Below are 26992 nucleotides of genomic sequence, written 5' to 3' on the forward strand. Positions count from 1 at the left end.
GCGGTCTCATCCGAAGGACCGCCCCATTCAATCGCCTTCTACGACAAGCAAGGGGTACTGTGAATTTTTGAAGTATTATATTATTATAAAGTATATGTCATGTTTGTAGCTCGGTAGGGAATTCCTGCGACGCAATGATTTCTTGATTGCCGACCTACAAGTTGGATGGAGTACGGCATCTAGTTCACCCAATAGAGCATCGACGAGGAATCCTTCACCAGGCGAAGCGATGGTTCATTGACGGAACATTTAAGGTTAGAATTTAAACATTACATCATACAAAATACCTATATGTCATTCTTCATCTTTTATATTTTTACTACAATAGTACGAGCTTTATAAATTATCATTTTAATTCAAATGATACTTATTTTTGCAGATACTGCCAACTTTCCTAAAACCTGCAGGACAATTACTTTCCATCCAGAAGGATGACAAGTCTATGCAAATTCCTATACTGTTTACACTGATGTCCCTCTAAGGGTGCGGGTAACTCATCCCCTCTTATTTCTCTTTGTAGGAGTCAACGTGATGCCGAGTCCGAGGGGGGGGGGGGGGACTCTCTCCCCAGATGCTGGCAAAGGGAGCGCGCACGCTCTCCGAGGGACGAATCCGCGTCCCAGGACGGGAGACGGCAAAGTCACTCTGCCACCCCACAGGCCCAGTCCTGTGAGGATCCTAGAGGATCTACGATTTACCCGGGGAGGGAGGGCACAGGCTGTTGTGCTGGTCCTGCTCTAGGGCGGCCTACAAAAGGCTGGCCGCCATCGGGTGGATCGGACGGAGACGTCTGAGGGACTTCTCGATGAAGCCCCACTCCTCGGGCGTGATTTCAGCTTATCCATCGTCGATTTCCCATATTTAGGTCGCAATATTGTATCATCACCTGCATATGGTGTTTATATATCTCAAGTGATTCGATATGCAAGAGCTTGTTCTGCGCATAGTCAGTTTTTAATCGTGGTAAGCTACTGACAAAGAAGTTGACGGTACAGGGGGTTTCAGAAGTCTTAATTGCAGTCAGCATTTCGCAAATTTTATGGTCGTTATAACGATCCAGTTCGTCAATACAACCTGTCATTGGGTCAAATGCTGTCTGACGTGTTTCATACCGATTATTAAGCCGTTCCTGGCACACTGATTTTGACTGCGGATAACTCTGTTTACCTGAACAGGATATATAGGTCTCACGGCGGGTGTGACCGGTCAACAGGGGATGCTTACTTCTCCTAGGCATCTGATCCCACCTCTGGTGTGTCCAGGGGTCCGTGTTTACCCAACTATCCATTTGTATCGCTTGTTTGAGTTCATCTTGCATACAACGAAGAAAATTACCCCTCCCTCTAACAAAATGAATTAACAAGGTCAGTCTGATTACACAACAAATACTGCCTGAATTAACACAGGGGGGGGGGGTAATGAAAAGCAAGTTATGAATATAGACAATACAGCAAACAGTCACAATGGCAATGCCATAGACTAAAGGACATTAAACGTCTCGTCTCAACCTATAAAATAGCGTGTTGAGCAAACTTCTCGAATACCACATGTACGACTTAACTTTATTAAATTACTCATTTAAATGCCATCTCGTACGTTGGCCATTTCTTATTCACTATGTTATAGTTTGGAGGGATTATCTTATTCCAAGGATAAGGTGGCAGGGGAGAGTTTCGTTGGTTCTGAAATATGTGGGTAGGGGGTATACATCAAAGTCAGATTATGACAGACTACTGAAAAATCATAGTTCCCTTTTATGTCAATACTTGTATTTCATATTGGTGTATTCAATAAATTATGACCCTAAATTATACGTAATCTAAACATTCTGGTGTTGGTGCACAAAACCGTTCCCCTGTTTTGCAAAAACCCCAAAGTAAACTAAATGACTTTATATCAATTCTAACAAGTATTTATTATATCGTGCTGCAGATCAAGTGGTATTGTACATGCATGACATATAGATGTGTATAATTTAATTACATAACGTAATTCGAATGATAAAAACTGTAATGTTTGATAAAGTTCAATGACTGCACAACACCCTGACAATCCTACACACACAAAAAATCTTTATTCCGGGTACAGAAGTGTGTGTCTCTCTTACTGTCCTTTTGCTGCTAAGATGTATTTTATCAATGTCATAATGGTCGGGGAAATGAATGTCTGAAAATGTCACAAAGAAACGTCCATACATCTTTCTAAGGTGCTTGTTGATCAACTTCCTTTTTTGTCAAAGGTGTCTTTGGTAAGTCCTTGTGATTTTGAAAACTGTCCCCTTGTCATTATTTCTGCTATGTACACTCTTTTTGCACCACAGTTATTCACAGTATTCACAATATTGACGATGTCGTTGAAAGTCTGTCTTGGAGAAGAGTCTACACTTATTATATCATTACCACCTAGACACACAGACACTGTATCAGGTTTGAAATCTAACAATTCTCTGAAAACGCACTGATGGACAGTATCTGCTCTCATTCCCCCTACACCAAAACAAAAAAAAACGACTGTCACCTGGAACACCCAAGAAACCATTACAATATTTACCAAGTCGTTTTATATAACTGTCTCCGAATATTGCTGTCTTTGCCATACTTATGGTTTGTAATGGAGAATCCAACATCAAACTGTTTATATACAGAAACCGAAGATAATTAAATGCTATTTTACTTTTCACTTCAAAGTGATTAAAAATCGAATTATGGTATTAAGTGTAATTTCCCACCAAACAATATCTGATTAATTGACAATAGTGATTAGTTTAATGGTACACATATAATTAAGGTAATTTGTGAATAACAAAAACATCACAGCATTTCATTCCTACTCCAATCGGTAACCGTATTGATCTTTTAATCACCCCCTCATTAAGAAGTTGAGTCGTCTTTCGGTGTTTGATCATTCCAAACACAATCGGCCTACTCCCGAGTATTCACACCTCGGGGATTAATCCCCTGATAACTGACAAAACTACTGAATTCCCTAGTATTTAGAACTAACTGAAAACGTCTCGCTTAATTATACGCAAAAGACAGAAGTGAATATACAGCATACATAGTTCAAGCATGTTAGCTGCAAAAGTTGTTTAAAATAAATTTCCCGATTATATAAAATAGATGGCTCTTATAATAGATATCCAGGCGCATAGCTGCCCATACGTTGGATGTTTAATTGCCCCTATGAACACAGAATAGAATCTGTCGACATGGAGTGATATATACACCATTGCTTAAAAACATACGTAACAGATGTTAAACTTTTATTGAATGATTGTTAAGCCGTTCTTGGCACACTGATTTTGACTGCGGATAACTCCGTTTACCTGATCAGGATATGGGGCTCACGGCGGGTGTGACCGGTCAACAGGGGATGCTTACTCCTCCTAGGCACCTGATCCCACCTCTGGTGTGTCCAGGGGTCCGTGTTTGCCCAACTATCTATTTTGTATTGCTTGTAGGAGTTATGAGATTGATCACTGTTCGTTATCTTCACCTTGCATTGAATGAAATTTAGATAATACAAATTATATTAACGCAAAAAATTAACAAACACGCTCTCAGATTTTTACATATAGATGTTTCGTATGTGAAACATTAAACTTGATGTTTTAGACAATTTCAACATGATAATATTTTTAACTTCATATACATGTATATACATAGTTACTTGCCCTGAAGTCCTACAGATGTGCGTGTCATTTTGTCTAAATAAGGAAATCCCCTGAAATGAATCCCCTATGAATTATTTGAAATTTCAGGCAGCGACTGACGGCGCAGACAAATTCAAGTCTGTTCTTCAGCGTGAAGCGGATTTTTTGCAAGGCAAAGACCGCCATGTCCACATTACCTCACCATTCCTGTCAGGCATGGAAGTGGATCCAGTTGCTTACAAACTACTTCAGCATTGTCATATGCAAATGAACCAAAGGGCAATTAAATCAACTGGGGATGGTGACTGCCTCTTTAATTCAGTATCTACGTTGTTGGTTGGAGACGAATCCCTGGCCATGGAGCTTCGGTACAAGACGTGTTTGGAGAAGTATCTGAATAGGGAGAAAATACAACATCATAAGGATAGGGCCAGTTTCGTCTTACTCCCGACATTACTCTGGAAGAGTATAAAAACGGTTACACCCTATGGTGTATGGATTTCACAAAAGATCAAGAAGCTCAGACGGATAAATTTCATCTCATACAAACAGGTAACCTGAGAGTAGAAGTACAATTTGCCGACAGCATAGCGACGACCTTAAACTGCGTGGTGTATGCCGTCTTTGACAATTTGCTAGAAATCAACAAACAACGAGAAGTCAGCATCGATTACTGATGGACACGTATCAATTGAGAGAAGTCTTATCTCGATATTTAGGCCCTGCGTTTGGAGGTATGTATCCTAGAGATGTATTACCGGAGATCTTACCCCACCAAAAAGCGATCGTGATCAATACAGACCCTCATCATCGGCCTGGAGCCAACTGGGTTTATTTGTATTTGAGCAGCCCCATCATAGAATATTTTGATTCTTACGGATTACCCCCGGTGCATCAAGAAATCAAAGAGTTTATGCGACGCCACGGAGACACTTGGATTCATAACACGAATTGTTATCAAGCTTTGAACAGGGATGTATGTGGACAATATTGTGTGTATTATCTACATCAACGCCATCGTAAAAGAAAAAAAACGGTTCAAGATTGGTTACTTCCTTGGAAAGGCACGGCGTTACAACGAGATCGTAATGTAGCCCAATGGTTTAAAGAGACATTTTGTAAACCTAGAACCCATAAAGGACAAACTTGTCAATGTCATGGTAATAACTTGTCACTGATGTAATTGTTCAAGCGTTTAATTGTTCAAATGTTTAATTGTTTACAAAATAAAATTTTTAAAAAAATCTGTGTACCTATCTAAGACAGGTTTGCCACAATAAAAAATCAGTCTACTTAGACATGGAATACGTGCCAGTTTATGGTAGAGTCAAAGGAGTGAGAGAAACTCCTCAACGTATGGCATGGACTTTTATCTTAGACAATGCAGAACCGGAGGATATCGCTAAAATCATTCAGAGTGAATACCAGTATTTGATCATGACCCGAGATCAACAAACGTTAAAAGGATTGATTCAAATGAAACACTGTAGAACGAAGTGTAACATGATGTATTTCGTTCATCCCCTACGTTGTTGGAAAGCATGTGAGAATAGTCTCGCATCCGAAAGACTACGTTACATGACAGGAGACTATGGAGAACATGGAAAGTTATTAACTATCAAAACTGTGTAACTTTATCGATCATAAGTTTCTTAATAAAAAATAAAAGTGCATCTGGTGTTAGGTTTTGTTTCTCTCAATCATTGTGATCAACAGCATCTTTTCATAGATGTGGGTGGCCCTGAAAAGGGCCGTTGGGTGTAAGGGATAAACCCCTTATTTCTTTGCCTTCTTCTTCTTGGATTTCTCTTCCTCTTCGCCTTCGTGAAAGAAGACGAAAAGGATTATCCCGTTCCTCCACATGGCTCTCCCCGGGGGTCGCTGCACTAGATCCATCATGGCATCCCAGTCCTCTCGCTCATACTCTGGGATGCAGTCATGGTCTTTGACTGGTGGGGGTGGTGGAGGGCAATGGGTTATTATCATATCCCAGTCCTTGCGCTGATCCTCCGGGACACACTCATGATTAACAATCGCTGGACTCAGTACTCGGCTCATCTTCTATCTTCAAAAAGGTTTGCTGGGTCACCAGTGAAGCAAACTGGTGAGCGCGCCGGTATATATCAGGAAAGCGCGGACCTCCTCGAAAACATCCCTCTCTTCGGAGACGAAGCCAAGATGGCGACCGTCAAAATGGCGGATTTGTGCTTTCGAGAAGAGAGTTTTTTCTCATTTTTGGCCGGGTTGCACGAAGTGCAAATCCGGTCTATAGTATGGTGAAGTGCGGACGGTTGGGGAAATTTTGTGAAATCAACTCCTCCTACACTTTTTTATGTACAACCTTGAAACTTTGCAGAAAGTAAGTATATATTGAAGTTATGCACTAGGTTTTTTGAAGTCTGACCTTTGTCGAATATGGGCGCTACAGCAAAAAGTTGTTACTAAAAATAGAGTTCAACTTGAAAAAGGTAAATGAGATTATCTTCTGTGGTTAAATTTAGTTGCACTACCTCTGAGGAAAAAATCAATTATATATGAATGTAAAATTTTCTGGGCATGAGTTGTAAATTTGCAATATAAATAGAGAAATTATGTTTCTTTATCATATACAATTCAAGCACCTGAAGTTATTGTTCATTTTAGTTATTATTACTTAATATTACATATATCAGCAGTGCTCCAAGTTGCGAGTAAAATGGTCGCATTTGCGACCAGAAAATAACTTTTGCGACTAGAGATTATAATTAAGTCGCATTTTCACGAGTGAAGAAAATTTGGGCAACCAGTAAAATTTTAGAATCGGGATCGGAAGTCTGAATAAATATTTTTAGTCTCGGTCAAAACAATCAAGATGGCGGGAAAACGAGGTTTAGAGCACTTTGGATTTATCAATAGTAAAAAACAGAAGCCTCAGCCTTGTACATGTAACAAAGTAATTCAAGAATCACACGGGAAAAGTTCTGCATTAAAAGATGGCGTAGCAATGTCTAAAGAGAAATGCAAAAGTAAAGGAAGAACCCCAGTCCTGAAATGGCGGAGGAAATTTTCGTGATGGCAAAATGTTTTGCAGAATTTGTGAGGCCAATAAGCCAGCAACGTCCACAATTTCTAGACATCCATTGTCCTATTTCGCCACGACCGAGTGTACATCTTTCAAACGTGGAAATGTGACTATTCACGGTAACAGTAAGAGACATGTCGTTGTCCGTGACTGCATTATTAGCAGTAAGTCGAGCGGGGCAACAGATAGTTACCACCAAATAAATCCCTACCCAAATTATTTATTCTAAATATTGCAACCCGGCCAATTGAGTCTTTGACCCATTTTCTTTTTCCAGACATTCGATTTCTGTGCATTGTGGATTTTATCTCCTAGATTCCACCGTGTACAATGCCACATGCGGGGACTGTGATCGGTGTAGCGCGGGGATGTGAATTCGAAGCGAAGAAAGTAGGTCAATAAGTATTCAAAGACTGATTGTGTTTAATCAAAATAAATCTAGATAGCCAAAGGTATTGCACGGAAGACAGTGGTTATTGGCAAGCTAGCACTAGCAACTGGGGAGTTTAGAACTCTTTGGAAATACCCAAACACTTCGACAATATACAAGTAGGGTAGGCGCCCGGTATATTTTTCGGTGTATTTAATGAGAAACCTTCACTCCTACTGCATAAACTCCAAAGTTTGTTTGACTAGAAACATTACCTTTGAATGGGACTCAATATTCGACTGAAAAAACCAACACAAAATCATGATATGCCGAGTATTTGACTGAAAACCCTGTGTGGCGTAGGGGGGTGAAAATCTTGTGGCGTAAGGGGTCCGAGAATCCTTTTAACGTAAGCAAAGTTTCTCACTAAAATACACATCTTCAGCACAGCGAATATTGTCTTTATTCAAAATTATATGGAAAATTCTCAAATCATTTTGTTCAAAGGGAACCCAAGTAAAATCACAGTGTATGATTGACGGTTATCTATATGTTTAAACTTATGTGTGTTTTGCAGAGTAAAATTGATAGCATGTAGAGAAAATGATGGAATCCCAACTAACCCAGCATATATATACGATTTGTGTGAGAAATATTATATGCGTCAAAATCAAACTTAAGGCATTTTTCACAGTGCAGCGCGAGATATTTCCCCCTGTATACAGGTGGCGCATAACACGTTGCGGTCCTATTCTCCACTCAAGGGTTCGTGCGCTACGAGCACCAATCTAATTAAAATTAGATGTTAGATCCGCTCACATACTCGCTACACGTCATCTTTGTTGAAGTATACATGAAAAGATCCCCCGATGTCGCCATAGTTTAAAATTTAAACAAAACACGCGATAAATAAGTCACGATCGTGGGTGCAGCCATTTTTTCTCTTCCTTACGTAAAATGGAATTGCGATATGAAGGGGGAAATTTGATTGGCTATTGCAAATTTGACCTCTGACGCGACCCTCTATGGGATGTTAGATGTTTGTGTAGCGAGTATGTGAGCGGATCTAACATCTAATTCTAATTAGATTGTACGAGCACTAGACCTCTGTCAACGGCTTTTTACAGAAACCTTGTAAACGTTTCTAATAATCCAACATTTATGTTTTGGACTAAATATTTAGTCATATTATGAAATGCTTTTGGTGCAATTTGATGGGTGCTTACTGTAAATTGTTTAAAATCGCGGTTTTCTGATACTAAATTTGGAACTACTTCGTATTATGCGTATGAATGTAGGTCATTCACGTGGTAGAGATCACTGTAAACATGGAATCAAAAGTAAGGAAGGCTGTAAAACATTCCATAACACTTGTAAAATAAGAGACAAACAGCTTAATGGTAAAAATGTACTTATCAAAGTGCCAGTGCGCTATGAAAGAGCCTGGTGTATCACATGTTTCTAGAACTTTTAATAGGAAAGGACATGAGAATGGCTGTGTATATCATTTGATTGTATTGTCACGTGATTGCAAGTGTTGACAGAGATGTAAGGGAATCTTGCGTAACGCACCCTTTGGCGAGAGAATGCTTGCGGTCCATGTTAAAACAAACTCTGGCTGAGTTTGGTTGCGGTCCTCAATTCATTGCAGCATTATAAGGATTTACTATTTCTGATTGTACATGTAAATAAGTGCCAGTTAAGGAATAGAGTAATTACTGACAATTTGAAATGATATTGCTGACGCTGTACAATACTTTTAGTCATTGATTATATTTATGTGTCCCTTGTGTGATTTTTCGCAGTCCTAAAAAAATTATACCAGGGTAAGGATGTCAATTAAATATCAAGTTTTCATTATTACTTTTCAGAAATTACATGTACAAACAAAGCATGCAAGTATTATCTTGTAATCATTTCACACTGTGGACAAAAATATACATGTACATCAGGAGTCAATGACCGCAACATGTTAATTTTATCGAACACGCTTCTCTAATGCAATATTTTTGTTGAAATATGTTTACTCATGTTTTGAAAATCAATGTTAGTGTAAATCAGCTTACTCAAATGTACACAAAAATAATTATCAAACACGTAGCAATAGAAGGGAGTGCCAAAGGTTTTTGTTTTTTTTTTTACTGAACATGCATAGTTAGTTAATTTTATGAACAAAGTTTGATCTATAAACTACCTCCATTAATAAAATAAAATATTTGAATTGTAAAATTTAAGGAATCGATCAATCTCTTGCCCTCCATCTCCCGCGATTTAGGATTTAAACTGGGTTTTGTTATATTTGTTTCGTTTTTGCTTTTCAAGAATTTTCAGACGCTTGTGAAGTGAACGTCTCCCCCCCCCCCCCACCCCCCACCCCCCCCTCCCCACTTTTTTGGAAAAAAAATACCTACGTGCCTGAAAACATTTATATCATATGCTTTCATCTTGCTTTACTTCTGGATATTCGTGAAATTCTTGGTAGTACATGTAATTGTATCATAACTTTGACAGAATTAAACCTTAGACACGACTGTCCCCCACCCCCAGTCATCCATACTTTTCTAAACAGTGTTTTTCATAACATCGAAGAACCTTAACCTTGTTATTTTTAGAGATATGATGCAACTAGCTCGAGATCAGGATAATAAAGATTTTATTACCGTAAGCTTTGTTCATACTACATATATTTTATCTGAAGCTTAGGACCGCATCGATACGCACGCCCTCAATTTCCCGTGAAAGGGCAGTAACTGCAAAAATATAGGAAATTCGTTGACGTTCGGTCGTAAAGTTTCTTGAGAGTGATTTTCGCTTAATGGACCAAGAAGGATTCAGATTACATCTTTTTTGGAGTAATGCATTTAGGTAGTGATTCTAAATCCTCTTTGTTTTTTAAAGCAGTGTTACTCGTTATGGTTTATTTACACAGGCACCTTAAGTAAGGATACTACTCACCACCCCCACTCCCTGATGTTTTTGTGGCGACAATTTTCCGATATTTGTGGATTCCCTGTCTATCTCATCCTAATTTCTAGTTATGTAATCGTTTCATACTTTTTGTAAGCTTTAATTCCAGTACAAGGTAAATCTCTAAAGCTTACAAAAAGTGAAACGATTGTACATAAATCAATATTAGGGTGAGATAGACAGGGAATCCACACATTTCAAAGATATTATGGTGCAAAAAATAAGAAGGGGGGGGGGGGGGGCTAAGTAGTATCCATACCTCAGGTGTCTGTGTTTATTTAACCAAGGATTGTTTTTCTTTCTGGTCATTGCATTATCTGAAATTATAATAGTTCATGTCAATTTCATTAAAATATAAAACTGTCTTAATCATCTGGTATTTTAGAAAATGTTTTTAATGAAAGTTTAATGCCATAGAAAGTCACACACATCATTATCGGTTTATCGTACGAATATCAGAGTAATTTTGAACAAGTTTGAATTTGATATCTATATATTCACTGTGTTCAAGACGAGGATTTTGGTAAGAAACTTTGCGAGTCTCGGTCCCCCTACGCCACAAGATTTTCACCCCCCCTACGCCACACAGGGTTTTCAGTCAAATATTCGGCATATCATGATTTTGTGTTGGTTTTTTCAGTCGAATATTGAGTCCCATTCAAAGGTAATGTTTCTAGTCAAAAAAACTTTGGAGTTTATGCAGTAGGAGTGAAAATTTCTCATTAAATACACCGAAAAATATACCGGGCGCCTACCCTACTTGTATATTGTCGAAGTGTTTGGGTATTTCCAAAGAGTTCTAAACTCCCCAGTTGCTAGTGCTAGCTTGCCAATAACCACTGTCTTCCGTGCAATGCCTTTGGCTATCTAGATTTATTTTGATTTAACACAATCAGTCTTTGAATACTTATTGACCTACTTTCTTCGCTTCGAATTCACATCCCCGCGCTACACCGATCACGGTCCCCGCATGTGGCATTGTACACGGTGGATTCAGAGACGCGGAATTCGTTAAGCTTACTTTTATTTTGCTACGTCGCATGGTATATAAGTAATCGAAGGTCAAAGACCTCGAGTCGAGGCTCGATGTTTCTTCTCCACCTCTTTAAAAATTCATTTCTCACGTCTGTGGGGTGATAGAAACTTCAATGATAGTTAGATCGATAGAGAAAAACCTATTTCATCATATTTTAATGCCACTTTCGATAGGGTGGTGAACTCTTATCAAAGAAACCCCATGATTGACACTCAACAAACACACCTCGTGAATGTGACTTATAAAAATGAAAGCTATAGCATCGATACGCATCCTTCACATCATGGGTGTGACTTATGTGCAGGGAGAATTACTCACTATGAAAGTCGATGGTATTGTACAACAATGTAATTGTTTAACGGTGAAACCTCATGGATTAAGTCAAAGTATTGCTGACAAATATCCGTGGGGTAACTTGTATGCTACTCGGAGACCCTTAGGCCGTAGAAATCTAGCCATAGAAGTTGATCGAGGAATGCCTGGCACGTTATGCATCTTATCAAATGCTGGCGATCCTGATGTGATTTGTTTCTTAGTCCAGTGGGATTACGGAAAAGGAACTCATCGTATTCCCCGCTATCGAGATACACCCGAACAGCGAGAACTATTCAGACATAAAAGATGACATAAGGTATTTGAAGATGGGGGTTAATAATGTCTTTTATGATATTCTTTATTACCCAGAGAGCCCTGGAAATGGAATGTTTGTTATAGTCCATGCATATTAAAGACTAAAATATGTTTTAAATGAAGCATGATATTTTATATGCAAGGTGAAGATAACAAACATTGATCAATCTAATTTGATATATAATATTATAAGAAGCATCAGCTTGTGATACATGTTTTCACCTGTCTACCAGGTGTCTAAACATGTATCACAACCCAGGCTGGGGACGTGGACCCTGCTTCTATCAGCCCACCTAGAATCTAAAACAAACATTAATGTGTTCTTGTAAAGCTACAAACGACTACAAATTAAACAAACTACACAGCAAAGGAGTATAAGAATGACATAAAATAATCACATCGATATATATTGAAAACCTATATACTTACGACTGCAGCCACTCTTAGTTTCTCCCCGTCTTCTGAACGGCGGACCCCATAATCAAAGAATAGCTTGGTTACAGGCGGTATGTCTGTCCGGGCTACCAAGAGAAGATGGGGTTTATCGTTCAGAACACGGATCTGCGTTTGCAGATTCGGTGATTTTGCAGAGTGATTAATTAGCCTGCCAAAGGTTGTTTTCTTCTTTGGGTGGCATGGGCAGGGAAGCTTGGCAGCATCAACGCACAGTCGTTTGTTGCTGTGGCGGTAGAAATAAAAATAATTTCCCGCGGGGTCACCATTGTATGAATTTAACCGCCTTTCCCCCTCCTTGTGGCTAATGATTTCCCCGTGATAATCGCAAACAATCTGTCCCTTAAAGAATTTTCGCGATCCTGTAGTCAAACACTTACCCTTTACCTCATCCGGGGTTATCACCACATTAGGCCACTCCTGTGACTCGATTAACGCTGCCAAATCTTCATCCTTCATTCCACCTTTTCGTACTTCCTCCTTGATACGGACATCCAAATGACGCCGCAAAACGTCTATCTGTAGTTTCTTTCCCCTAGAAACTATAGATGGTACCTGTATGTCCTTATCTGATAGATTCTTGACGCTCTCTGGTACCTTGCCTATTCTATGCATCTTCCTCAAAACGTAGTGGGCTGATTCCATGTGGATCAGATCGGCTTGCTCGTATCTTAACGACCTGGATACCTTTTCTGTTTTCCTTCCTTATTCCAAATTTGAGTAATTGCTGTGGAGCAGGAATTTTTGCGTCAACTAAAGACCCATATTTTTCTACCAGTGCATCCTTTACCCTTGTCCTACCTACTGATGGCGGTGACTTCGGCGTTTTAGGCATTGTGCTGTACTTACCTGCTTTCTTTGGTGTACTCACCTCTGGCGCCAGCTGTGCAGCTTCATTCATATCATCATTAGCCGCATCATCCTCAGCATAATCCCTGACAACAGTCTCAACACCATCCACAACAGCCGTTGCAACACCACTCGCTACATCATTGGCGATATTCATATTTTCCATGTACACATTGCTCATATTTCTGATACCTTCTACGGCTTGGACGGCTGTGAAATGGTCTTTGTATTTGTAGACCTTGTCCCGTGTCTCCGTAAAGTGGTAGAGATAATCTGCGACATCTTTCTGCACGTGGTTGGGAGGACCCTGAGCAAAAAGTCTCAAGGGACTTTCTCGCATCGCTGATGGTGATAGTGGATGTCATCTGGAGACGATGTTGGGCATCTGCAAGTCCCTGCGCCACTCTGACGAATGCTTCCCCGTCGCACTCCAATAAAAAATTGGGGGTTGTTGTGCAGGTACGCCGCACAATTTCTTCCCGGACATGTTTAATGTAATTGGTGATGAAACTTACCATCTCGGCATCAAAAATTATCCTCGCGATGAACTGCGTGGAGGTTTTATGTTTGTGAATCGGGATCACAAACCACTTACCCTTTTCCGTTGTGATGGTGCATTCTGGTAAGCGAAGAGTGTTTAAGTAGCTTTCCATCTCCCAGTTCTGTATCACACTTTGCCTTTGTCCATGACGAAGGCAAACCTCTGCTGCTATGTAGCGGTTGAAAACCGCTACGATGTCGCGGTTGATCTTAATCTTCTTCGTCGTTAGCTCCCTCATCTTCGCCTTAGCATACTTACCGATGGCGTTCACTTGTTCTGGTGTCGGAGGCGGGGCTGCCATCACACACTTCTTTCTGTAGGATTCATGAGCGTCTTTCTGGAGAACTCCCATGCTCTTGCAAAACCGGAGCAGGTGCTCCAGTCTTGCATATTCTTCGTGGTCCTCCGTAATCATGTCGGTGTTGTTGAGAAAATGCTCAAGGAATTTGCAGAAGGATTTATGGTAATTGATGGTTGTTTGAGCATCAACTTTGTTATCCCTTAAATAATCGTAAAATTCCCCTATCCCCGACCTTTTCATCATTTTTGTGTTAAACGTGATGCTCTTTCCCCCCATTCTCCACATCATCCTCTGCAAATTTTTCAGATGTTTGTCTGTTTACCTTGACCATTTTCTTATAAGTACGAAGTGCGTCATCGAACTCTCTCCATATAGGCAATTCCGTGTATGCTTGCGGGATACCGTAAAATCCAACTTTCTGTAGAGCGCTCTTTATACCTTTCATGAAGCGGATACCTTTACTTACCTTTCTGCCATATTCTTTGGAGTCAGGAGATCTGGGGGTGGCTGCTTTCCTGGGAGAATATTCCAATATGTCAGCAGTGGCAGGGTGCTCGTTGTGATCCTCCTCATCTGACGGAAATAGGCAACGCTGTGTTGCCTGTCTAATGGGCCTGGGGCTAGCCTTTGTGGCCTTGGCAGCCTCTCTTTCCTTACCTGCAACGATATACTCACGCCTATGAACGACAGCCTCCTCCACTTCTTCCTCCATGTCAGCGTACTCTGCAGACCTATGATTAGTGGGGTTGTCCTCTTGTTCCTTCTCCTGGTCCTCTAAACTTACTCTTCTGATACCATCCGCAAGAAAGTAGAATGTATATTACTTATACTTGGCTCTCTCTATAATTTCAATGTACATACAAAATATTATCATAATAGCACATTGTTACATTTATTTCAGATTTAGAGCTAATGATACCATACGAAAGGGTCTTCCTTGTTATCATTTATTACGTCCTAGAACAAAACATACTTTATTGGCATACATAAATTGTCGTGTAACATACTACAATAAACATACCCTCCATGTCGGTCGTCTCAATTTCCTGTATATCCATTTCCTCCTCCGTGTCGCGATGATGTGCACTCCCGGTGGCTTTAAATGAGAAATCCTTGAATAACCTCCCAGTCACGTTCACTGTGGAAGGCTTTACTTCCGGAGCCATCATTTCCGCTGCCCTTGGTACGGCAGAATGGCCGAAGTAGGAGAGAATCCCCATAACCTCGTCCTTGCTGTACATCCTATTCTGGAAGTGTCCCGGGTTAAAGAAGAGTCTGGCTCCGAACTCTTCATGGGCCTCCCTAATTTTATCCACGGATTTTTTGAACAAGTTGTTCCTTTCTGTGCTATCATTGGGTCCTTTCCTACAAACAGACATGTGTCTTCTCAAAGCATCCTTTCTATTGCTAGTGTAGCTGGAATAAGAGAAGAAATGCATTAATACAAACAAGCACAATACAATATCTTTACTTCAAATCGCTCGTCGTCAATACAAATAAAATTTACCTTTTTATCATGCATTTTACATTTTTGTTTTTACTATGTGTTTTTCTGTGATATTATTGTCTTGTATTTATATTAGCAGCGGTCAAATAAACATTTGAAGGCTTTAAATCAAGCTTATCTATTAAGCTGGAATTTTTCACTAATTCGGAGCTTAGTATCGACACACTAGACCCAGTGTCAACTAACATTGCCATTTGAATTTGTTATATCTTGCCAATGACGTAAATCCCCGTATTATCAATATTGATATCGCTAACACTCTCATTCCTAATTGAATCAAGTTCTCTATCAGTTCTCATTTTTGTTTGCTCATTCTCTTTTAAATTTTGATCACCCATAGGATGATCAGTATCTAGAGGACCCTTCCCCACTATTTCTTTGTCACTTGTATGTGGAATTCCCCTTGTCTTTGAATTATCTATTTTCTGTTGGGGTCTGACCCCGTCAGTCGATTTCCGACCCCCGAACTCGACCCGGGAAAGTTTCCCTGATTTTGAGGTGTATTTTGACTATAGGAAGGTTTATTTCCCTGTCTGTTATTTCTGTTTTGGTAATATCCCTGAGGATTTGAAGTCCTGTTTGATCTAAACCTGTCATTTTGTGCGTTTTTGAATTTGTCATTTTGCAAATTTTTGCACCTATGGTCTTTTGTATCTTTGGATGAGTTATATGACCAATTTGCTTGAGCATAGTTAGATCTGTCATTGTGACTACTGTTTAATAGGCCTTGGATTTCCCTCGTCAAAGATTGAAGATCATGTCTCAAGGCTTGATTTTCTTGTCTAATCGAAGTTATCAAAGTGTCTTCTGTATTCGAATGAATCGCATTAACTCGTGTAACCCTCTGAGCATCTGCCAGTTTGTGTGTCTCGAGTCTGATGGCCAGAGTCTCAGCCTCGTTAATGTTTTGAGGTCTGCTCTCTCGAAAACGTAGTCTCATGTCTGGGTTAGGCAAAGCGTCTATAAAATGATCTAGGGAAAGAACATTAGTTAGGTCAGGATCTGCTGTGGTTAAAAATGGGGGAGGACTTAGAAAAGTCAGCATTCCGACCTCCGTAAGCAATGTTGTTAACTCTGGTCAAATCAGTTTTCATGCCATTTAAAAGTTATCCCTCTTTTCATATTTTAGTAAAAGGCCAGTGTTCAAGCATCTTGTTTTACATTTTTTTCTTTCTATCTTTTAATTGAAGTTATACTCCAACCCCTCCCTCTCCAAGCTACCATACAGCATTTAGGACAATTGCTAAAGAAGATGAGTCATTAAAAAGGTAAAGATTGGATTTTTGTGTACTATGAAATGTACCAAAATGTGTTGTATGTATATTTAGTATAACTATTCTATATGTATTTACCGAATACTCGTTCAGAAAATGCAGGTTTAAATAATGTCTAGAATTTAGTTTGAACATATTAGAAAGTGTTTTCACCCTCTCTTTGTCTCTTTAGACCCTCAAGTCCTACACCAGAAAACCAGGTTGACAGCAGTAGTACATTTACGCCAGTTGTCAGTTATTCGGCGGCATTAGATTCGAACTGGCCAACAGTAAAATCAAGTTCTGATGCAGGCAGATTCAGTCACGTGAAAGACTCCATTCTGAATAATCTGAGGTGATGAATATTGCAAAACTTTTTATGTAATAATAACAATTCATGTTCATAATTGAATTATAACATTTAAAGTATAATCAAATTATTTGCTCATGCTTATGTTTTTTTTTACAAAAGGGTAAACATAAGTTCTTAAAACAAAACTGCTAATCATCTGTTTGTAAAATGTACATTGAATTGTAACGTGGTATCTGACACCCTGTATGGTTTTCATAAACAGGAGAACAAACCCTGAGAAGTTTGAACAAATTGAAAAGAGAATGCGTACGCCAGGAAAAGCGGTCCCAGACTTTGAAGAACAGTTCAAAATTATAAGGAGCCTGATGACGAAGATCGAAGAAGATTATGCACAATTCAAGATCATTGTTAACTTCCTGGAGGACAACATGTTAAAGAAAAAGAGTTGTCAGAAAAGGGTTAAGTTCACGACCTTATACACTTGTACAAATAATTTAATGTCTTGTTTTATTATAGTGTTGAGACATCGATCGGAAAACTTTTAAAAGAAAAAAATAATGAATTGTAAATGTAAAACTTTGTAAAAAAAAATTATATGATAGAAAATATTATTAAACTGTTACTTATTCAGTTGACTTGTTTCTTAAGATTGTGAACAGAATATAAAAATTGACGTTTTTATAGCAGAGAGAAAGTCACGAAAGTGTGATTTATAGCAACATCCTTTAACTGTTGCTATGCGAACTAAGGTGACCCTGATAGATATCTATAAAAGCATCCTTCAACTGTTGCTATGCGAACTAAAGGTGACCCTGATAGTAGATATCTATAAAAGCATCCTTCAACTGTTGCTATGCGAACTAAGGTGACCCTGTTAGTAGATATTTATAAAAGCATCCTTCAACTGTTGCTATGCGAACTAAGGTGACCCTTTGTCCATTTCTTCCCATCTCTTCTTATTGCACTCCAGGCTAAAATTTTCCATTTGTACTGCTTTCCCTGAGTTGCCATTGTTGTATCAACACAAAATGAGACGTACATGGTATTTATCTCTTTTTAAAACATTAGTGACTGTATACTCTCCCTGGACTGTGTACTACCCTATTGACTGTGTACTGCCCCCTCCTCTTGACTGTACTCCTCTTGACTGTGTACTCAACCCCTTGACCCGGATGACCTATGTGGGTGAATTCTGGAAAAACTCAGGACGTCATTTTGACTGTATATGACTGCATACCCCCCCCCCCCTTACTACTCCGAAGGCTCAAAGAGCTAATCATATGGCCATATGTCTAGCGTGCGGTGTGCGTCAACTTTTTGTAAAAAGGGCTATATCTCGAGAACCCCTTGGCCAATTTTTTATAGGGTATCCTTGGGCGAAGGGTTTTTATTTGTACTAAAACTAGGGTTATGACTCTTTAACAAGGGAGATAATTAGGAAAGTGCAAACAAAAGTAGTGGTTGCTAAAAAATCTTCTCGGGAACCACTGGGCAAATTATCACCAAACATGCATAAGGATGAGAATAGGTTGTAGATAAAAAAAATTGTTCAAGGCATCATCCTTGGGCAAAGGGTGTGATCTCAAGGTCACTTCAAAGTTGACCTTAAATTTTGTTTTGTTAAAACTTTGATATTTTGTTTAGTTTTAGGACTAGGATCCTCAAATTTTTTCAGTTGATGCATCTTAGGACCCAATATCCTGTTGTCTCAAAAGTAGGTTATGGTGACCTACTTTTTGAATTTTGCAGGTAATTATTATTAAATGGATTTTGATGCATATCTTGGACACTATTGAGATTACGACCATCAAAAGTTGTCAGTTGATGGATCATGGGACCTTGAAGTGCGTCATGTGAAAAGTATGTCACCATGACCTACTTTCTGAATTTTTTCCCTAATCATTTATGAATACGTTTTAGGTTGTTATTTCAGATACCGAGAGGTTTAAAATAATCAAACCTTGTAAGTTGATACGTTTAAAGGCCTCAAAATATATTTATAAGAAAGTAGGTCACAGTGACTTACTTTTCGAATTTTGCAGACATTCAAATTTCACATTTTCATTTGGACAATTTGAAAGCTAGGATCATCAAACTTTGTCAGTTGATGCATCTTGAGTTTTGTTGACCAAAAAGTAGGTCGCCGTGACCTACTTTTGGAATTTGATGGCTATATTTTAATATTTCAGAAACTGTTTGACTTGCAATTATCAAACTTTGTCAGTTGAGGCATCTTGAGTCTTTGAAGTGTGTCGACCAAAAAGTAGGTCACTGTGCCTTCTTTTGGAATTTGTCCGATATATTTGAATACTATTTGACTTGTCAGTTGATGCATTTTGAGTCTTCAGTGAGTCGGCGAAAAGTAGGTCACGGACCTACTTTTGGACATTAACATTTAAATTTTCAGGTACTATTTGACTTAACATCATCAAACTTTGTTGGTATCACCGAGTTCGGGCCCAAACACACTTAGCCCCTGTGCCCCACCCTATTTTTGTGTTTATCTCCCCTTTGAAATGGACATGACCCTTCATTTGAACAAACTTGAAAGCCCCTCACCAAAGGATGCCTTTTACCAAATTTGCTTGAAATTGGTCCAGTGGTTCTGGAAAAGAAGTCAAAAATGTTAAAAGAGTACAGACAGATGGGCAGGCGATGGGAAAGCTCAGGTGAGCTTAAAACCAAAATGTCTATCTGGACTTTTTCAGACAACCTGAGTCACAGTTGTTTGCAATGTAAACAGGAAAACATTCTCAAAACCGTTACACAGACTTGCATGTCTTACTTGCGACTTCTCTTAGATATCGAACAAATGCAGCGTAGACCCTTCTATTCAACTTCAATGTTGTTGCTACCCTCTTAAGAAAATTGAGGCTTTAGAAGGAATGTGAGCATCCTAAATGTCAAGGGTGATGAATGTTTTTGGAAAAGGTACAGAAAACTTGGAAGCTGCATACAAATCTAAAAGAAAAATGCAATATAATTAAGAATATACTCATTTTGATGAAAGTTGTCATCATGCAATCTTCTGGGGATTTACTATGTCAATCAATCTCAAACAGCATGAACTTGAATATCTTTAAACCCACACTATATTTTTCCCTAATGCCATATTTTCAACAAACTTTCATATCTATCTGACAGTGTGGGCATTTACTGGTACTGAGAAAATTCTAAAGATGTTTTCCAATATAAATATATGTTAAAATATATGCCCCATCGTGGCATATAAATTTTGCAGCCCTTAACCGGCAATGGTGACGTCTCCATATGAGTGAAATATTCACGAGAGGGGCGTTAAACAATCATGCAATCAATATAAGTGGAAGATACCATATTTTCAAGGTCAAAGTTACAGTAACACTTCGTAGGAAATCCTTGTAGGCAGTATACAAACCAAAATGTTAGGGACAGGATCGTCGAACTTCGTACATATACACTTATTGTGAAGTGGAGGATGTCATTTGGTTTTCATACCCCCCCCCCCTCCCCCGAACGACGTTCTGGGGGGTATATAGGAACCATTCTGTCTGTCTGTCTGTATAGAATCGTGTCCGGGCCATAACTTCTTTGTTATTTGACACATGAGTGTATCACCATGAGACGACTTGTCATATACCTTCATGACCTCCATATGACGACATCAAGGTCAAAATTAAAGGTTTTTACAATGGGTTCGTGCCAGTGCCATGACTTCTTTGTTCCTTGACATAAGCATATCATATTTGACAAATGAGTGTATCAGCATAAGACGATGTGTCGAGTACTTTCATGACCTCTATATGACCTTGAACTTTGACCTCAGGGTCAAAATTTATTATGGGGTTTTGACATAAGACACGGGTATATCACCATGATACTATGTGTCATGTACATTCATGGCCTCTTTATGACCTTGGAACTCAAGGTCAAAATTATAGGTTTATGCCATGGATTTGTGTTCGGATTATATCTTCCATTTCCTTCTACAAAGGCATACCATATTTGGACACTTAGGAGAGAGGTAATTTATAGCTATTAACAACGCCCTTTGGGAGATTGGGTAAGCGGGGGGTATTCTTAGTGAGCATTGCTCACAGTACATTTTGTTAATGTCAAAGGCCAGGGTCGTAATAGCAGGGTGCAGACCGATTCATTTGAGCAAGGACCATCCAACGTGGTACACGTACATCTTTATTAGCCTAGCGAAAAGAGTACATGGATTCTCTTATTTTTTTATATAAAGAAAGTATCGTCACACCCTGATGGTTGCTAATACTACTTGAAGCAAAATTCTACAAAGCATGGTGTTAAGAAAATCTTGAAACTGATGGGAAAGTAACTAACTACAGTTTGGAAATCACCCAAGACAGGATGACACAGTCATGGTGTTGTCCAAATTGGTCTGGGTACTTGTCCCTGATAGCCCACACGCAGCAGCTGGGAACTAGTCTACGCACATCAACTCCACAGTGTCCATGGTGCCTTAAAATGAACTGTCTGTAGGCAGCATATCGCTTTCCTTTGTTGAAATCCTCATCCTGAGGGGGAGCAAGTATATCTTGCCTGTACATCTGAGCTACATGCAGGACAATTTTATCCAGAACTAGTAGATGGGAATTCTGAAAACATATTAAATACATACACTATTTATACATTGAAACTGACTTTGTTCCTTTTATACTTTAAACGTGTATATAAATGTTTCATAGAATCGCTTACTGGTAACTGTGAATGGCAGCTGTGTGGTGAACTTCTACAACATAGTCTCGGAGTTAGGGTGAGTATTTCACCAGTAAATCATTGCAGTTATTGCAGATGCAACATTATGGTTCTCACCTTGAATCAAGTCAATCGGAACCGGAAGTCCTCTGAAATGATAACATTTCTGTAATGAAACACTAAACTAAAATACTAACACGTACTCACTTCTAGTTGGGAAGGTAGTGAAAGAACTATGCAGCTCATACATTGCTCTTGTAGTTACAGGAACGGTTTCTCTAGGAGTAGTACTGGTGGGAGTAGGCGTTGATATGATAGCTTTTTCTTATACCTTAACTTTAAAACTTAACCTTCTACCATAAGCACTACAAGGCTTAATTGCAAAGTTAAGGTTGAACGTTCAGGTTAGGCGCAAGGAGAACGCTCTTATATCAGGTTAAGGTTTACGTTAAGAGACAAGGCTAACGGTAAGGTTTTGCTTCAGATTGTCTTTCAGTGTTTTTGTATTATCAGGTAAGGTCGATTATTTTTGCCTTGTAAGAAAGAAGCAAATATATAGTCAATTACTTGTCAAAACATCTTTTGCCAATAAATATTTTTCAAGCATTTGGAGAACAATTTGATATAAGATCATTCTCTGCTGTTTAGCTGATTTTATTCCGAAAGCAGAACCTTGTTTTTTTGTTCTTTGAAATAAGGCAATGTTTTGCACGACTGCTTCGGTTGCGAATTCAATATTGATCCATTAAAGATACTAACGACAAGGGTAAATTATGATATGTTAACGTTAAAGGATAAGATTAAGGTTTAAGTCAAAGGTTACGGTTATAAACCTTAAACTTTATTCTGATACCTGAATATGGAACTCTTAACATGAATGAAAACTATCACTATTTTAACTCTTCATTCATAAAGGGTCAAAGTTAATAATTAAATGTTAAGGATAATGTTTAAGATTAGAAACCTTAAACCTGAATCTTATAACTGAATATGCAACTCTTAACATTAATCAAACCTATTTATTATCATTTAAACTCTTCATTGATAATCGACATGGGTAAAATTGATACTTTAAGGTTAAATGTTAGAGTTAAGGTTATTGTAAACATTAAACTTTTCATTGATACCTGAGTATGAAACTTTTAACATTAATTAAATATATATATCATTATCTAAACTTTTCATTGATAATCGACAAGGGTTAAATAAATTGTTTAAGGTTAATGTTTAAGGCTATAAACCTTAACCTCTTACCTAAATATGTAACTCTCAATATTAATCTTCAAACTTAACACTATCTTTAAACCCTTACTGTTTAACAAAAACATTGAAAGATGCTTCATTCGTCTCATTGACATGATACCTCTCTTTTTAGCTCTTCTGAGCCGAAGGCTCAAAGAGCTAATCATATAGCCATATGTTTGGTGTGCGTTAACGTTTTGGAATAAAGGCTATATTTCAAGTTTCGAAGGTCGACATGCTTCCAGCTGTGGGGTTTGGTAAAGAACTGGAAGGTTGGAAGGTCGACATCCTTGCGGCTGTGGTGTTGGATAGAGTACTTTGCGGCAAACATTTAGTTTGGGTAAGGGTTGCTATATTTGGTGTTTGTTCTCATGTCAAGTCACATCCCCTATCCAGTAATTTCCTGCGAAGTTGTGACGATCTACACTTCTCGATAATTTGGTCCCTAATTTGTTCGTTCGCAATCTTACAATGTTCACATTTCTGATTTAATCATGTCGCAAACTGATCTACATTCTTGGTCTGTTCCTATGACATCAAAAAGTGTTTTTATCTGGACACTCTAGTATTGACTCCTGTGGTGACGTGACGTAAACAATCCATGCGCACGCAACTCTCCAGATAAACACGTTTTGCTGCGGAGTCTTTACTCGCAATATGGGGGAAATATTGCTGCAATATTATTATGATAACTTTTTGAATGACAATTTTATGACCCTCCACCACAAGGCCCTTAATTTTGTGTACACATATGCATTTGATGTATTTCTTTAAAAATATTCTTCTTTACTCCAGGGCATGTAGCAGAGAAAGTAGTTATGTAATAATGATGAACAAGAAATTTACCAAAATTGTAAATATCATGATCCCAGGGTAGGGGTTCTGATCCCAGGGTGAAGTCAAAGTTTTTTTTATATAATGTTCATTTGTAAAACGCTTATATAACATCTTTAATGGTATTGATGCTAAATTTAAACGAAATAGATGTTAAGAAAGAGCAGACAGTCCTTTACTAAAATTGTAAATTTGATGAATCTTGGGGTAGGGGTTTTGATATCAGGGTGGGGTCAAAATCGTCAGTTATTGAATAAGTGAACAATAGAAATTTTTAAAGTTTTTATTGATAACTACTATCCCAATTTTTTTCAAATTTGATATGAAACATCATGGGACAACGGGAACATCAACTGCAAATTTCAGGATTCCTGCACCCCTGGGGCCTTAGGGGAGGAGCAAAAAATGACAAATGTTCAAAAATCTTATCCAGAATCGCACATGCGTAAGAAAAACTAAACGCATAGTGATGTAGAGCAGGAATGCATCTACCAACATCTTAAATTTCATGATCCCCAGGGTAGGGGTTCTGATCCTAGGGCTGGGGCAAACTTACTATACAGTGTTTATGTGTGAAACACTTTTAATGACATCTTTGTTGATATTGATACGAAATTCAAACTTAATGAATATTTAGTATTTAGATACCAAGTCATATTGGAATATATGTGGAAACACTTAAGTTGATAGTGCTTCAAAACTAGCATTACAATTATCAATTACAGATTTTAAAATTCCTTACACAGACCTTAAATCATTAATCATAGAATATGTAAAACATTTGTGGCAAAACGATTGGAATGAAAAAGTAAATGATAAGCTACATACATGTAATATCAACCCTATAGTTAGTAAAACGCAAAATGTCATTTTTAAACGCCGAGATGAAGTAGTTATTACTAGATGTAGAATTGGACATTCGCGGATGACACACTCGTTTCTTCTACAAAGGGAAGATCCACCCGAGTGTGTTTTCTGTCAATGTCTTTTAACAGTCAAACACATTTTATTAGAATGTGGAGATATAGCTTTAATAAGAAATGTTTACTTTGATACACAATCTATGAAATATTTTTTAACAAATGTTGATTTAAATAAAATTTTAGGATTTCTACATGGAACTGGTTTCTATCAAAAGTTTTGAATTGGAAATAAATTGATTATACGAAATTTTAATTATATGAGAATGGTTTTATGCACAGTGATGATGCCATTTTAATACTATATTTTAACATTTTTACAAATAACATTTATGTAGCAATATTCCATTATCACATATGGTGTTTATGTATCTCAGCTGATTCGGTGTGCGGGGGCTTGTTCTGGGTGTGGTCGGTTTTTAAATCGAGGTAAGCTACTGACAAACAAGTTGATGGTACAGGGATTTCAACAGTCTCAATTGAAGTCAGCATTTCGCAAATTCTATGGTCGTTATGACGATCTAGTTCGTCAATACAACCTCGCATTGGGTCAAATGCTGTCTGACGTGTTTCATACCGATTGTTAAGCCGTTCTTGGCACACTGATTTTGACTGCGGATAACTCCGTTTAACTGATCAGAATATGGGGCTCACGGCGGGTGTGACCGGTCAACAGGGGATGCTTACTCCTCCTAGGCACCTGATCCCACTTCTGGTGTGTCCAGGGGTCCGTGTTTGCCCAACTATCTATTTTGTATTGCTTGTAGGAGTTATGAGATTGATCACTGTTCGTTATCTTCACCTTGCATTTAGTTTTAAATATATTACTACTTTTATAACATGTTTTTCCATTTATATAGACTCAGCCGCAGGATAACTGAAAAATTGCTCAAGCGGCTATAAACAGTAAATAATCAATCAATATTTAGAAAGAGCAGGTAGTCCTATACTAAAATTGTGAATTTGATGATCCCCATCTTCACAAGTCAAGGGTTATTGATTCGTTACCTCGCCCAGGGGTAAGGGTTTGCTTGCCAACGGGGAGGGGGGATTTGAAAATCATAAATCGTTGCGGGGTGTTATGACTTCTTTCTTTAGAAACGTTTTCTTCAAATTCTTTAATTTTTATCTTCGAATTTACAAATTAACAAAAAGAGAGACAAAATAATAAGGGGAGGGATTGGGTAGTTACTCCATTCTATAGATAGTGGAAAGTGAATTTAAACTACTTCTAATTGAAATGGGGATCGTTACATATGTTCCCCAAACCTCCCCCAAATAAAAATTGGTGTCGACGTAAACCTATAGCCATATAATCTTTTACAACCTTTAATCGGTGCTTTTGATAGTCATTTCAGTACCAATTAATGGAAGAAGGAAAGCAATGCACGTACATACACCCGCACACGAGTATGATTGCGCACTTTTGTGTATGTCATTCAACAGGCATTTGTATTACATGTATATACCCACAGTATAATGTTTGCATCATATATAAGAAAGTTATAGTGATTTTAAAATCTGATAAGTCTGTATGTTCTCTTTTCTGCAAATATGAACTAGGATTTAGAGACTTTACATTACTATATTAGTGACTTTTGTGATTATGAAATAAACGACTCGCATTTTAAAAATCTCGACACCCCTATTTCGACAGTCCGTTGTCCTCAAAATTTCCTTCACATCAGATGACAGTTTTCGCAGATGATATGGGTTATGTAAAATAATGGCGATCGAAGGTTCTCCATCCCAGCCAACTCGTCCGATTGCTTAGACAACTTGCACGGGTGGTCCGAATAAAATTACACTGAGACAATTTTTCACATCTAATCTCATGCCCAAATCACTAGTGGCAATAGCATTTTGATTTCACCAGAAAGATTAGTCAAATTTTCCAAGATTTTCCGTTTCCTACTGCTTGGTGTCTCAGAATGAAATTATATATAAATTATAATTTCCTAGAGTTTTGTCAATGTTGGTGAATTAAGGGAAGTGAACCAGTTCCATTTTGCCACCTGGAGGCATGATGCTGTCAAACCTGAGTCAACTGGGGGAAAGATAACTCTGCCACTTCTCCCCACAACACTCTTCACACCTTCAGTTGACTCTAAAACCACTTCTCAAACAAACACAATATCCATGTGCTCAATATCATCTCAAAACATTCCAAATAATAAATGCTTACGTATGTCCAAGGAAAATCATTTTAACATTGATTTACAAGATGTGACTTCCTTCATAAGAGAGACAACTCAAACTTCAACGCGTGCAGTTATTTACGAATGATAAGATTAAAGTTGACATAAATTACCAAGAGGTACTGTGAGCAATGCTCACTAAGAATACCCCCGCTAACCCCAAT

The 26992-nt window shown here is 38.3% G+C and overlaps 1 long non-coding RNA gene across 1 annotated transcript; it reads left to right on the forward strand.

The window, feature by feature from the left end:
• The first annotated feature begins 1622 nt into the window (after window positions 1-1622).
• Window positions 1623-17006, forward strand: LOC125661472 (uncharacterized). Its single transcript, XR_007364918.2, has 3 exons — window positions 1623-1695; window positions 16558-16635; window positions 16814-17006. It is a non-coding gene; the product is annotated as an uncharacterized LOC125661472 (long non-coding RNA).
• Window positions 17007-26992: the final 9986 nt, after the last annotated feature.

Source organism: Ostrea edulis, chromosome 8, assembly GCF_947568905.1.
Source record: "Ostrea edulis chromosome 8, xbOstEdul1.1, whole genome shotgun sequence".
Lineage (NCBI taxonomy): Eukaryota > Metazoa > Mollusca > Bivalvia > Ostreida > Ostreidae > Ostrea > Ostrea edulis.